The following is a 13,357-nucleotide window of genomic DNA, read 5'->3' on the forward strand; positions in this document are numbered from 1 at the left end:
CAGGGAGAGTGGCAGGGCGCGGCGGTGATGGATCCCATGACATTTGCCGTTGCCCTTTTCAGAGTCCAAACCTGCAAAAGCTTTCAGTCACAAGGAGGAAATGAAGCGGTTGTTTGCTGCTGGCTGTACTTAACTCAAGGGTGTGAATGAATACATGAATGAATGCATGAATGAATGAATGCATGAATGAATGAATGCATGAATGAATGAATGAATGAATGAATGAATGAATGAATGAATGAATGAATGAATGAATGAATGAATGAATGAACGAATGAATGAATGAATGAATGAATGAATGAATGAATGAATGAATGAATGAATGAATGAATGAATGAATGAATGAATGAATGAAAACGTTATTTAACAGATTGCAGAATGGGTACAATACAGTACGGCTCAATACACACAATTGTTAAGGGGATGCAGACCAGAGAAAGACATTCGTCTTGTTTACATCAGGGTCCCCCATTTTCAATTCATAGTGACATTTATGACATACAGAATGTTGTGAAGGGCCAGATTAAACCGAATATATATATTTATTATATATATATATTTAATTGTATTTGTATATTCTCTAATATTCCTTGATATCCCTTGTATATTCCTTGTACAATATGCATTGAATATCCATTCTAGCCTACTGAACATCCCATAATAGTCTCCATTCTACTATTGGTCGAGACCTTGGTGCCAGGCTGCCATACCCCTCAGACCCAGTTCAAACGTACCGCTCAACATGTACGAACAAGTCCTAGTTCCGCGTAGGAATCTGGCTACCGCACCACTAATGGGACTATTTGTTCATAGTGCGTATATATACTGCGCTACTAAAGTAGGACTTCCTTTTTCAGTCCAGTTTCTTACCCTCCAATAGAGTCACAGACGTAAAGCCTCCCCGCGACGCCACGTGTGGGAGTAAGGCCAAGTTCGGCTTACCATCGGTATTGAGACATCGTGTATATTAATATTTGAATAGTCATATTTGGCACTATATCGTCGAGTTGGACGTAGTCTATTAAGCTAATAATAGTCTGTTAATATATAGTGCTTCGTGCGGTGAGAATACTACCGTAGTCAGTACCCCATCGTTTCGGGCAGAGAACTGGCTGCTTATCCAGGGTGGTTGACCCCACGTGAAGCTGCACCCGAGGAGCCCCAGAGCCGACGAGCGAGTGGACCTGTATACCGGATTATTCTACCGACGACAGCCCGCCTTCCCAGGCACGGATTATGCTTTGTATACGTTGATTATTCCATGGATAAAGACCCCCGACACTGCCGTGTGTTGGAACCCCCCCCCCTGGAGAGGACGCAAGGTGAGGAGACGCTCTGCAAGACGAGGTCGCTTCACGTCTCTCCTCCGTGGACCGGAGGACGCCGGCCCACAAAGAGTCCACCTGCTTTCATCTGTGGTCCAAGGATCGCCGGCGCATTGAACGGCACTACAGTGGGTTCACCTGGGATACCCTTGGCCGGATGAGGCAGCCGGATTCTACCCCCCCCCCCTTCCTACTCCTGTCGGCTTACAAGCGACCGGATTAACCCCCCCTAGTGTATCCAGTCTATAATCATTAAAGTATCATTGCTGTTATTCCTTAAACTATTCCAGGTCGTATATGTACCACCTGCGCCTTCAGAGATTGGACATTCTCTATTGATATACCGACGAATACTCTTGCCATAAAAGTGCATACTAATTCCCATTCATAAATGTGATTGATTTGATTAAGTGCTTGCTCTACACACCATCGCTGTGTAGAAATAAAGACCTATTTCTAATTCGTACATTTGTGTTGGATCCGTTTCATCTACGTGACAGTGTTCATCATAATATATTTATGCCGAGTACTGGGTGGCCGAATATTAAGTACAAAGGTAGTGGTAGTAAGTATCATATCTAGTAATACAGTCAGGGAATTGTACCCCTCAGTTACAATTGGTCCTTCGAGCCGGAGGGTAATCAGTGTAATATTAATATAGTGTTATTAATATTGAAATGGCCTATGATGAACACTCCACGAAACGATCCTCCTAACCAACGCCCGCAGCGCGAACGACGGCTCCCTCAGTACTTAGAGGCTTACGCTGTCAGTCAACAACCTAGTCTTCTACTAACAGTAAACGCGGTAAAACTAGAAAGTAAAAGTATGTCTAACCCCAACGCCCAGACTACCCCGACCATAGAGGCCCCTACGGGTTCTAATGTAACTGACCAAGTTCACGGTGGGGACCAGTGGGAACCAGACATGACTTCACACCCCGCCAGTACTGAAGAAGTAGTCCCCGACGAGTCCCGGGAGGAATACAACGCTACCGAGAGAAAACTCGGCACGGAAGAAGACGGGGAGAGCACCGTGGAGATAGAGCTCCAAGGCTCCGCAAGGAGTACCCCGAGGGAAGGCTCCCCTATACAACCGCCTTCTCCCAGCGAGGCAGAGAGGACCCTACAGCAGGCCTTCCTCATCAGCCTGAACGCCGCTGCTGAACGCGACCGACTGCAGATCCAGCAGCGGAGCGAAGAAGAGCATATACGTCTAGAAATAAGACGCATTCAGAGGGAAGAGAATGTGGCCCGAGACCGAGCAGACAGCCAGCGAGCAGCTGCTGGTGCTCTACGGGAAGCAGAGCGCGACAGACAGCAAGCGCAACTAATAGAACAGCTGATCAGACGGACAACACCCTCTCCCTCCGCCAGAGGCTCCAGGAACTCGTCTAGACACACCTCCAGGGCGGCATCCCCTAGCCGAGTAAACAACCCTGAACTTGACCAACAGACGAGGTCTATACCCCCCACAGACCACCTCCCCCCACCGGTCCAAGCGAGACCTAGCAACCGGGAAGGAGCAGCATATCCTGTGGAGAGGCTAAACCAGAGACTACAAGCACTGGATGACCTAACTGAAGACGAAGAGGAAGAGGAGGAGAACCACGCCCGACGACAGCACAGTACTCTACCGGACCAGGAGGTCCGGTACAGCCCAGGCTATACTCCCGCGGAGCTGCGCTACAGACCCCCGACTCTATACACGGGTGAGCACGACGCACGACCCGCACCGAGGAACAGCACCTGGACAAGCGGGCCATGGTACACTGCCGGTACCAGCCCATACCAAGGAGCGGGAGGAGACTCGCCTAGGAGGCCTCTCCCCCAACGCTCGCCGATGTATCCACAGTCAGCGTCATACATTGGCACGCCTATGGTACCCGACTTCACCCAAGAGAACCGGGCCCAGTATACAGAACTCCGCATGTGTCTGGAGACCATGTTGGTGGATGTATTGGATGAACGCCATAAATACGCCATCCTACTGAAGCACTTAAAGGTACCCCGCGCACATGATATAGCGCTCGCCTACGCGACTTCCACCACCCCATACACAGCAGCGCTGGTAGCATTGGACCAGAGGTATGGGCGCATATGGGATTACGTGATCCAGGAGATCCGACACATCGACCGCTTACCCCCAGCAATAGACAATCGAGCACTGGACGACCTGTCCATCAGAGTGCAGTCCCTGGTAGGGATGTTGGGAGCGCAGAGAGAGAAGGGGAGGCATGAACTTTACGCCAACTCAAATGTGGAAAGGATCTTGGAGAAGCTGCCGCCCGCTCGACAGGAACGTTTTAGGCGACAGAGAGACCACCGAGACCCGAATGGCCCCGAACCGAACCTCCTCGATCTAGCAGACTTCCTGGCGAGAGAAGTCAGCAGCCTACGGCTAGATACATTCGGACGGAGCACCCCTGGCTCCAGAGAAGGAACCAGACGACTAAATGATGGAAGAAGATCGGTGACTGTGATGCACCAATCGGAGTCAGTACCGAGCAGCAGGAGCCACAGTACCCCCTCCAGAACGGAGAAGTGGAAGATAGTGTGCCCCTACTGTGAGAAAGAACACTGGCTAGCGCAATGTGACTCCTTCCCCAAGCTGAACGCGGAGGAAGCAAGTCAATGGATAAAGTCCAACAAGCGCTGTTTTCGCTGTGCGCGCTCACACATGGCAGCCGAATGCTGCTTAAAGAAAAGGTGCACCAAGTGCGATGGAGCCCATCTGGACATACTTCATGACAGTAACAGACGGCGCCCTTCACCCGCACCATCCAGCAGCAAAGCGAGCGTCATGTACATCGATCCCGCCAGCAGCAGTGGAGCCCGAGTACTCCTAAAAGTAGTGCGTGTGACACTAAGCCACCAGAATAAAGTCCTGGACACTTACGCCGTCCTCGATGACGGGTCCGAGAAGACCCTTCTGCTCGCCTCGGCTGCGGCCCAGCTAGGGCTGCGGGGAAGCGAAACCCAAATGACAATTCGGACAATAAGACGAGATTTGAAGACGATAAAGGGCGAGAATGTCTCATTCTCTATCGCAGCAAGCGGCCAGCCTGAGCGACGGTACCAGATTACAGACGCTTTCACCAGCCAAGAAATAGGACTGTCGCGGTACACATACCCCGTCGCCATGCTGATGGAGAAATATGCACATCTGCGCAAGTTACCGATCCCGCTCATAGACAATGCTATGCCGACCCTGTTGATAGGCTCCGACCATGCAGACCTCATTGTCCCGATAGACCGGGTTCATACCGGACCCCGAGGCTGTCCTGCAGCAGTCGAGACCCGTTTGGGATGGACTCTCCAAGGCCCGCTCGCCAAATCTCTCAACCGAAGTACAGCCACCAGATGTCTCCACTCCCGAGTCACAGAGGGAGAAACCGCACTCCTGCAACACGTAGAGCGGCTATGGACCTTGGAACAAATGCCCTTTAAGAACGGAAGGAAAGACATTCGCTCTAAAGATGACATTTACGCCATTCACCTCCTCGAGACAGGGACCAAGAGAGTCCCGGTCAACGGCGTGTTGAGATACGCCACGCCACTCCTGCGGCGAGAAGGAATGCCTACTTTCCACGCCAAGACAGACGCCACAGAACGGTACCTGCTGAACACGGAGCGGCGCTTAGCCAAGAACCCCGCCCAAGAGAGTGTATACCGCGCTGAGATTGAGAAGCTCATCACAGCGGGACACGTCACAAAGATGGACATTAAAGAGGCTGACCAGACCACTGAATCGTGGTACGTGCCTCACCACAAGGTCCATCACAACGGTAAAGACCGCATAGTATTTAACTGCAGCTACCAGATCGGATCCCAAAATCTGAATAAAGAGTTACTGCCCGGTCCCACACTCGGCCCCTCCCTACTCGGCGTTCTACTCCGCTTCCGCCAGGAAAAGGTGGCCATCAGCGGGGACATTAAAAGAATGTTCCTGCAGGTGAGATTAGTAGAGGAGGACAAGCCCCTGTTACGGTTCCTATGGAGAGAGAAGCCAGGAGATGAGCACCCAGCCATCTACCAATGGGAAGTCCTCCCCTTCGGAACGACGTGCAGCCCCTGCTGTGCTACATTTGCACTACAGAAACATGTAGCAGAGGACCCAGCAGCGGACGAAGAGGTCCGACACAGCGTAAAGAACAGTTTCTACGTAGACAACTGTCTACAAAGCCTTTCAACCCAGGAAGAAGCCGAGGCTCTCCTGATTAAACTCCGCGCCTCATTGATCAAAGGCGGCTTTGATCTCAGGCAGTGGGCCAGCAGCGATCCGCAAGTACTGCGCAGCCTCTCCTCCGAGGACAAGGCAGCCAGCAGCGAGACCTGGATGGCTACAATCCCGGGAGAAGCCCAGGAGATGACCCTGGGATTGGTGTGGCGATTCAAAACAGATTCGCTTCACTACAGACACAAGCCCCTGACTACGGAGCAGGGAAGGCCGGCGGCGGCGCCGACCACCAGACGGAGTGTGTACACAACACTCGCCCGACAATATGACCCGCTAGGATGTATTCTACCGTACACCACCAGGGCAAAAATGATTGTACGAGCATTGTGGGACAAGGACCAGGGCTGGGACGACCCCATTCCCGCACACCTTGCATCCACCTGGAGAGAGTGGGAGATGGAGCTCCACTCACTCCCAGGCGTTAATATGCGCCGAAGCTACTTCCCACCCACGGTGAGGCCAGAGACATGTAAAATGGACTTACACGTCTTCAGTGACGCCTCAGAGGTCGCATACGGATCAGTAGCCTACTTGCGGGCCCAAGAAAAGGGGGGAGAGATCTACACAGCATTTGTCCTCGCCCGCTCGAGAATAGCCCCACGCAAGCAACAATCTATCCCACGTCTAGAGCTCTGCGCAGCCCTAGCCGGAGCACACCTAGCCACGCTCATCCAACGTGAGCTCACCATACCGGTGTCTAGAACAATCCTGTGGTCAGATTCCACGACAGTACTCGCCTGGATCAAATCGGACTCATGCAAGTACAAAGTCTTCGTGGGAGTCAGAGTCACCGAGATTCAAGACTTGACCGAAGAGTTAACCGGAGAAACAGAGTGGCGCTACGTTGATACAAAACAGAACCCAGCTGACGTCATCACCCGGGGGATGCCCCTGGATGACCTCACCCGTCGCAATGTCTACAGTGACGGCCCAGCATTCCTAAAGCTCCCGGAAGGAGAGTGGCCCACGCCTATCCCGAGGGAAGCCAGTCAGGAGGAGGCTGAGAATAAGAAGCCTGTGTTCTGTGGATTGAGCACTGTTATCTCCGCAGACCCCAACACACTCCTGATGGGGCGGCTAGATCCTGCATTACCCCAGACAATGTACCGGCCTGAAGAAGCGAACGGCCGACGAATGTGGAGGTACAGCCAAGTATTAGCCGACAAGTTTTGGAGCAGTTTCCTACTGCACTACCTACCGTCTCTACAGACCCGCCAGAAGTGGGTAAAGGAGAGAGACAATTTGACAGAAGGAACAGTCGTCATGATTATTGATCAATCACTGCCCAGAGCTATGTGGCCGGCCGGCCGCGTAAGCAAAGTGATCACCGGTGCCGACGGCAAGGTCCGAGCAGCTGAAGTGCTTGTCCAGGGTCGCACTTACACCCGTCCCGTGGCGAGGCTCATAGAACTGCCCCGACGCCCAGACACAATCGATGATGACCATGACCCTATAACCATATGACTTTGTGAAGTTGACTGACCCCTACAGAAAACCCTTATGTGTAAATAGACAACGCGATTAATCTGCCTCTGTTTAACTGATTAGGTCTGGGACCAATCAGGGGGTGGCTGTTGTGAAGGGCCAGATTAAACCGAATATATATATTTATTATATATATATATTTAATTGTATTTGTATATTCTCTAATATTCCTTGATATCCCTTGTATATTCCTTGTACAATATGCATTGAATATCCATTCTAGCCTACTGAACATCCCATAATAGTCTCCATTCTACTATTGGTCGAGACCTTGGTGCCAGGCTGCCATACCCCTCAGACCCAGTTTAAACGTACCGCTCAACATGTACGAACAAGTCCTAGTTCCGCGTAGGAATCTGGCTACCGCACCACTAATGGGACTATTTGTTCATAGTGCGTATATATACTGCGCTACTAAAGTAGGACTTCCTTTTTCAGTCCAGTTTCTTACCCTCCAATAGAGTCACAGACGTAAAGCCTCCCCGCGACGCCACGTGTGGGAGTAAGGCCAAGTTCGGCTTACCATCGGTATTGAGACATTGTGTATATTAATATTTGAATAGTCATATTTGGCACTATATCGTCGAGTTGGACGTAGTCTATTAAGCTAATAATAGTCTGTTAATATATAGTGCTTCGTGCGGTGAGAATACTACCGTAGTCAGTACCCCATCGTTTCGGGCAGAGAACTGGCTGCTTATCCAGGGTGGTTGACCCCACGTGAAGCTGCACCCGAGGAGCCCCAGAGCCGACGAGCGAGTGGACCTGTATACCGGATTATTCTACCGACGACAGCCCGCCTTCCCAGGCACGGATTATGCTTTGTATACGTTGATTATTCCATGGATAAAGACCCCCGACACTGCCGTGTGTTGGAACCCCCCCCCCTGGAGAGGACGCAAGGTGAGGAGACGCTCTGCAAGACGAGGTCGCTTCACGTCTCTCCTCCGTGGACCGGAGGACGCCGGCCCACAAAGAGTCCACCTGCTTTCATCTGTGGTCCAAGGATCGCCGGCGCATTGAACGGCACTACAGTGGGTTCACCTGGGATACCCTTGGCCGGATGAGGCAGCCGGATTCTACCCCCCCCCCCTTCCTACTCCTGTCGGCTTACAAGCGACCGGATTAACCCCCCCTAGTGTATCCAGTCTATAATCATTAAAGTATCATTGCTGTTATTCCTTAAACTATTCCAGGTCGTATATGTACCACCTGCGCCTTCAGAGATTGGACATTCTCTATTGATATACCGACGAATACTCTTGCCATAAAAGTGCATACTAATTCCCATTCATAAATGTGATTGATTTGATTAAGTGCTTGCTCTACACACCATCGCTGTGTAGAAATAAAGACCTATTTCTAATTCGTACATTTGTGTTGGATCCGTTTCATCTACGTGACAGTGTTCATCATAATATATTTATGCCGAGTACTGGGTGGCCGAATATTAAGTACAAAGGTAGTGGTAGTAAGTATCATATCTAGTAATACAGTCAGGGAATTGTACCCCTCAGTTACACAGAACATACATGACATTTATGGCATTCGGGGAGGGAGCGTCCCTAAAGACACTGTACTTAACTCAAGGGAGCGTGTCTAAACATACTGTACTCTACTTAACTTGCTTAGAGTTTTTTTTACACATGATCTCAAGAAGGTGCTGAATGAGTTAATAATAATAATAATAAATTCAATTTGTACCGCACTTTATATTTGTGAAAATCTCAAAGTGCTACAGGAGATAAAGATAAATAGTTAAATGAATAAAAACAATTAAAATGAATAAAACAACCAATGAAATGGAAGAACATGAAAATAAAAAATTATAATAATAATAAAAATGAATAGAAGTAAAAATAAAAGTAAAAGAATAATTCAGGCAAATGCCTTGTTAAAAATAAATATTTTTAGGCCCCTTTTAAAAACATCAATGGACTGTGGTGCTCTTCATGTCTGGTCATTTTTAGCATGGTGTTATTCACTGTCAAGATGCAAAGACAAATCATAATTTTTATTTTCTCTTTGTTTCATCATAATTTACTCAAGCCTAGTAACAGACACAGTATTTCTGACACTCACTAGGAATACATTCCATGAGATCCATAGATGTCCCTAGATACCAAGAACATGCAAATTTAGGTATGTATTTTTAGGCGGATTAATCCTGTGGCTGCACTTTATTTAAAAACAGCCAATCAAATCCCCATCAATGGAAAATGAACCCGCCCATATCCATGCTGATTGGTGCTTGTGTGAGTGTATGCTTGGTTTCATTCCAGCCTAAACACCAGCTGCTGATTTCACTAGTTGGCTCACCTCTTCAACTAACTCACCTGGTGCAATGTGCAGTTAAAAGGAAAACGTGGCCCACGATAGAATGAGTTTGAGACTCTATCCCTTGCAATAAAAAAAGTTTTAACTTTAACTTTTTAGTACTGTTTGACTATCTCATCACTTATTTTTTCTCCAATCAGTGCCAATGATTTCATAGATGGTTGGTCACAGAAGCAGGGGTCATAAGTCATTACACTAACAAAGGGCTGCTCTAATGTGTTAAGTCAGGGGGGGAGGTTACATTGCTTTCTGGGTAATGTATTCATTACACATGACAAGAGAAATGGTTCAGCTTTCTTTGAAGCCCTGTAGCTCAGAAAATAGTTTTGTATTATAAGCATGATTCATATATTGAAAGGTAGCTGCCTGATTTGTACAAGTGATGGCTTATTTTGAAGGTATGAACCTGTACTTTCATATTATGTATAAAAAAAAGGGAAATCCCCCTAAAGGGCCAAGAAAGGAGGGGGGTTCAGAATTCCAAAAAAACAGACCTCAGAGAGTTCATTTCAAAGTAGAAAGTGTTTCCCTCAACCAACCCCCCCCCCCCACACACATACACACACACACACATCCGCGATCCACTCAAAATGGTTCCGTGACCCGCCAACTGAGAGGATTTAGGTCACCTTCAATACTTAATGTAGCCTACTGTACATGTCCAGGTCCCTCATCTGTGAAGAGGTAATTTCACTCACCAGAGAAGCTCTGTGATCCCATGATATAGCAGCTTTTGATTAGGTTGCATTTACCCTCTGACCTGGCAACACATGCTATGGAAGTGCACTGGATGGTGGGGTTTTGGGAACACGTTCTCATAATTCAGATAGTTTACAGAGTAATTTCCTGTTGAGACAAATATCTCCTCATTTATTAGATAAAGAACTTGTTATTATGAGACAAATCTCTCATTATGAGATGAAGATCTTGTTATTATGAGACAAATCGCTCATTATGAGATGAAGATCTTGTTATTATGAGACAAATCTCTCATTATGAGATACATTTTTTAAAATGTTATTTAACCTTTATTTAGCCAGATAAAACATTAAGAACAGGTTTCTTATTTACAATGTTGATCTGGTCCAAGAGGCCCCAACAGGAGTACAAATATACAAATATACATATATATATATACATATATATACACACCAATAACAAAATAAAAACACAGTTATGAATCATACATACACATCTTATGAGAAAAATATCTTGATAAATCAAGGAGTTCTGATCTGTGCTGGTAGAACAGCCTCCACCAGAAGCAGAACTCAGAGCGGTGCTGGTGGATCCCATTCTTTACCACATCGCTGGTGGATCCCATTCTTTACCACATCGCTGGTGGATCCGATTCTTTACCACATCACTGTTGGATCCCATTCTTTACCACATCGCTGGCGGATCCCATTCTTTACCACTTCGCTGGTGGATCCCATTCTTTACCACATCGCTGGTGGATCCCATTCTTTACCACATCACTGGTGGATCCCATTCTTTACCACATCGCTGGTGGATCCCATTATTTACCACATCACTGGTAGATCCATGACCCTGCTGCCGTACAAACTAGCATTCTTGTCATATTTGGACATCTGTACTAATACAGTTTGGATCCACCATGTGCCAAGATATTCCATCTAGAATGTCCGGTTCCTGTTCAAAAGTCATGTTTATATGAAGATGCCTGGAACAGAATTTGTATTATTCCGATAAATTCGTATTTTTGGAAAATTTTAAAAACATCGGTAAACAAACGTAGTGCTGAAAATATACACTTTGGGCCACGCAAGTGGCGGCCCATGTAACGCGCTGCGTCGCGAAGCAGCCGACCCGGGTTCGATTCCCGGACCCGCCGTCCTTTGCCGAATGTCTATCCCCCGCTCTGTCTCCCGTTCTTCCTCTGTCTCTCTCTCTACCGGACTGCCCGGTGGTACAAACAAATAAAAATCTACCAAAAACCAAATTTTTTTATTTTATTTTTTTATATACACTTTGAGTGCTGTTGTGATAGGGTTAGAGTCTTTACTCTTGGCTACATTTGAAAAAGAAACACAACATTAATTAATATGGTCTGTATTGATAGATTTATGATAAAACAGCAGTGTCCCGGACCTTACAGCTTAAACGAGTCGTTGCTCTTCAACGTCGCCTGACATCTTTGCATAAACCGCGTGCCAAGATATTACAGGAGATAAACGGGACCTTTTAAGCATGATAACCTGCTCCATGGTTTACCAAAAAAAGCTGGGGATTAGATTAGATTAGATACAAATGTATCGTCATCATACGGCACAAATATAGTACAATGAAAAGAAGTTTGACATCCAACCAGAGTGCAATAGTAATATACAATGTACATGTGATTAAACTGGGTATAAAATATATAAATGAGTACTACTGAGTTAGAGAGGAACTCCTTACTAACTCCTTACTAACTCCTTACTAACTCCTCACTAACTCCTCACTAACTCGCTTTGTCATCAGTTTGCAGACTAAAGCAAAGCCTGTTGTTTTGATGGAGAGCAGCGGTAAAGTAGATCCCCACCAGCGCCCGTCCACGCTCATCCTCGCCCTCGCTGAGGGCTTAATTTATAATCCTTCTCTTCTGATGAGATCTTTTCTCATGCAATTTATTCCTACTAATTAAATAGTTTTCTTCTAATAACGAGACCCCCTCCCACACCTGAGTGGATGCAATATGCCTCCGTAGCGGCACATTATCCCCGTGTAAACCCCGGGCTCAGCGCTAGCGAAGGGTAGTTCTCTCGAGAGTCACTTGGAGCGCGGCTCTTGGAAAGGATGTTTGAAACTGAGCAGGGGTGTCAAAAGTACCAGAAAGTATGGGTACCGTCTCAAAATCGTACTCAAGTAAAAGTCAGAGTATCTGGCTAAAAACACACTTGAGTAAAAGTAAAAAAGTTTCTACTTTTAAATGTACTTAAGTACTAAAACGTAAAAGTAAAAAAAAAAAATTCTGACTGTCTATTCTTCTGATAGAAGGTGTTTAATCAAAGATCCCAAGCTTTCTAGTCTTGCACAAGGACCAATCAGCATGGGTATGGGCGGGTTAATTTTCCATTGATGGGGATTTGATTGGCTATTTTTAAATAAGGTGCGGCACGCAGGTTTAATAACGTTAATAATAATAATAATAATAATAATAATAATAATAATAATAATAATAATAATAATAATAATAATAATAATAATAATAATAATAATAATAATAATAATAATAATAATAATAATAATAATAATAATAATAATAATAATAATAATAATAACTTAATTTTATATAGTGCCTTTCAAGAGACCCAAGGTCGCTTTACATAGGGGGGGGGGGATAACAAAATAACAGACAGTGGACGGACACAACATACATATAAAGTGAGAGATTAGGGGTTAAAGGCCAAGTTGAAGAGGTGGGTTTTGAGCAGTTTTTTTGAATGAGTCCAGAGTTGGGGCGGTGCGGAGTTCTGCGGGGAGGGAGTTCCAGAGGGTGGGAGCTGCCACACTGAAAGCTCTGTCCCCGAAGGTCCGCAGTCTGGTTCGGGGAATGGAGAGCTGACCAGTGTCCATGGATCGTAGGGACCGTGACTGAGTGTAGGGGTGGAGGAGGTCAGTGAGGTACTGAGGTGCCAGAGCGTGAAGGGATTTGTAGGTGAGCAGGAGGGTTTTGTAGGTGATGCAGGATTTGATGGGGAACCAGTGGAGGTGGATGTGGGTGGGGGTGATGTGCTGCCAGGGTTTGGTGTGGGTTAGAACCCTGACAGCTGAATTTTTTACATACTGGAGCCTGTCCGGACAGGACCCCGTTGCAGTAGTCCAGGCGGGAGGTTACAAAGGCATGGATGAGGGTCTCAGCTGTGGAGTCGGAAAGTGATGGTCGGAGTCTGGATATGTTTCTGAGGTGGAAGAAGGCATATTTGGTGACGGAACTGACATGGGCTTGGTAGGAAAGGGTGGAGTCC

General features: G+C 47.0%; 1 protein-coding gene across 1 annotated transcript in view; it reads left to right on the top strand.

The window, feature by feature from the left end:
- LOC311223559 (CUB and sushi domain-containing protein 3-like) overlaps positions 1–13,357 on the top strand; it is a gene marked incomplete at both ends in the record, with an annotated part of 752,195 nt that overhangs the window by 444,885 nt on the left and 293,953 nt on the right.

Source organism: Notolepis coatsorum (assembly GCF_963971535.1).
Source record: "Notolepis coatsorum genome assembly, chromosome: 2".
NCBI lineage: Eukaryota > Metazoa > Chordata > Actinopteri > Aulopiformes > Paralepididae > Notolepis > Notolepis coatsorum.